The sequence below is a fragment of the Penaeus chinensis genome, chromosome 12, assembly GCF_019202785.1.
Source record: "Penaeus chinensis breed Huanghai No. 1 chromosome 12, ASM1920278v2, whole genome shotgun sequence".
Lineage (NCBI taxonomy): Eukaryota > Metazoa > Arthropoda > Malacostraca > Decapoda > Penaeidae > Penaeus > Penaeus chinensis.
Window position 1 is genome coordinate 10,522,142 of NC_061830.1, and position 2,500 is coordinate 10,524,641.

The window sequence follows — 2,500 nt, forward strand, 5'->3', positions numbered from 1 at the left end:
CCAGACTACCCTTTTATCTTCTTTTCATCCTTTTCTCTTTTCTTGGTGTTCATTTCTGTTTTACGCATAGAATGATTTACTATTTTATTCACTATTATATCTGTTACCTACACCATATTAAAGAACAACAACTGTCTATTCTTCCTTTTTCTAGTTACTCCGTTTTCGTTGAGAATAATTGACGGCTGTATATTATGTTCATTATCTTATCTGTTATCTCCATCATATATACTAATACACGATTATTCCATACAAAGCGACTGCCTCACTGTTTCCGTGACAAGTGACTGATACGATCTAGCATGCGTGGTGGAAGAAGTCAGTGCGTGAAGATTAAGCCTGATTAACATGATTACACGTCATTTAATTAATGTTAGGCATGTTGAGGTCATGTTTTTTCACGGATTATGGAACGTTCGAAGTTATGATCGCAGTGGCAAGAGATTTGGGTTAAATATGAATATATGAATATGTGAAAACACTGAAAAAATAAATGTATACATCCAATCCACACATCTTTTTCACTGTATAAAGTAGAATATATGGCAAAATAGATGTAAATATATAAATTGATAAGGTTAGATAACTAGATAGATACAAAGAAAGGTAGTTAATTTGATAGATATATAGGTAGTTAGACAGACAAACAGTTAAACAGATAGATAGGTGGAGTTAAATAGATAAATAGATGTATTATGTATACATATATTTATGATATATAGTATGGATAAGCGATGATTTTAATATTAACAATTTTCCTTTTAAAATCATAACATATGATACTACTAATAGTTATTGATATAAAAATAGCACACTAATGTTACAATGACATGAGGGAACGCCGTAGATTTTAATGATTGATGAAGCAATATATAAATTGTTTGAATTTACAAAACAGAGAATGAAGTTTCAATACTGTTGAGGATCTAGAATTCAATATACATATATATATTTATAATGTATTCAAAATCTTTTGTCGGTTAGTGAAACAGTAAAGTATAACTTTTTTCATTATTGATAAGTTCACTTATTTATGCACAACAGTAATTCATCTGACATCAACCATGGAATGATTCAAATGCATTACGTTGGTTTACAGAAAGTTGTAAAAAATAGATGATTTTTAATCTGATTCGTACAGATCGATATGTCAAACGAATCTAAAATGATGCTCTTATTTTCGTCTCTATGCTTTATGCACTAACAGCATATACATGAAAGAGATTGTTATGATTATCAACAGGACAAAAATAATAATGATAACTACGAGTGATGTGAATATAATGATGATAATGGAATATATGTATCTTATGTTAAATTAAAGTCATATGAGAAGATGTAAATGAACAGCCTCAAGCACATTCATAAGCACACACGCAAACTCTCGTATGTAAACGTGTTCAAAGTTAATCAGAAATTCTAAATACCAGTCAGCTCACAGAATAAGGCATTTTCCCATGTTATTAAAAATGTACACATAATAACTCGCCCTTGTCTCAATGCATTTGCCGTTCAGATTTGTCTATACCTTTCATATACTCTATTAATGTAAAAAAATCACTACAGACGTAATGATCCTACTAAGTGTGAATACTTTATGGTTCACTACAGGTATAACGAGTCCTCTCAATGTGCTTATTGAAGTGGTTCGTTGCAGAAATACTGAACCTGATCAGTATTTCTTCTCAGTGTAAATATCTCCATCGTTCACTGTAGAAATATTAATTCTACTCATTGTAAAAATAATACATGGTTGACTTCAAAAATATTGATTCAACTCGGTGCTAACATATATATGGTGCATTGCAGAAATATTGATTCCAATCAGTAGATATATACATAGGTCACTGCAGAAATATAAATTGCACTGTGTATATATATATATATATATCTACATGTTTAATTACAGAAATATTGATTCCAATCAGTGTAGATATATACATAGGTCACTGCAGAAATATAAGTTGTACTGTGTATAGATATCTACATGTTTAATAAAAGATATATTGATTCAATTCATTGTAAATTCCTACATAGTTCACTGCAAATTTACTAATTCCATTCATTGTGATTATCTTCATGGCCCAATACAGAAATTCTAAATCTAATCAAGTATAAATATTTACACAATTCACAGCGAGAATAGTAATGCCTTCAACGGTCTGGTATATCGTCCCAATGTTTACACAGAATGATACCTTTGTTTCCAGACTGGAGGAACTTGAACTGTAGTTGGTGCCTTTGTTTTGCGCGAATCTAAAACTAAGAATGGAAGTGTATTTACCTGGTATCTCACTACGTATTATGTTAGTGCACGACTCGAAGAAAGACCTATTAACGATGAAATACGATTGTATGACTAGAAACGAAGGAAGAAATGAGAAAAATATTAACCTCCACGAAAAAAAAGATCGAATTGAACTTTAAACTTCATACAAAGCCACAAGGAAATTAAATAGGAGTAGATGATCAGCACGCCACAGTCGACTAAAAAAAAGAA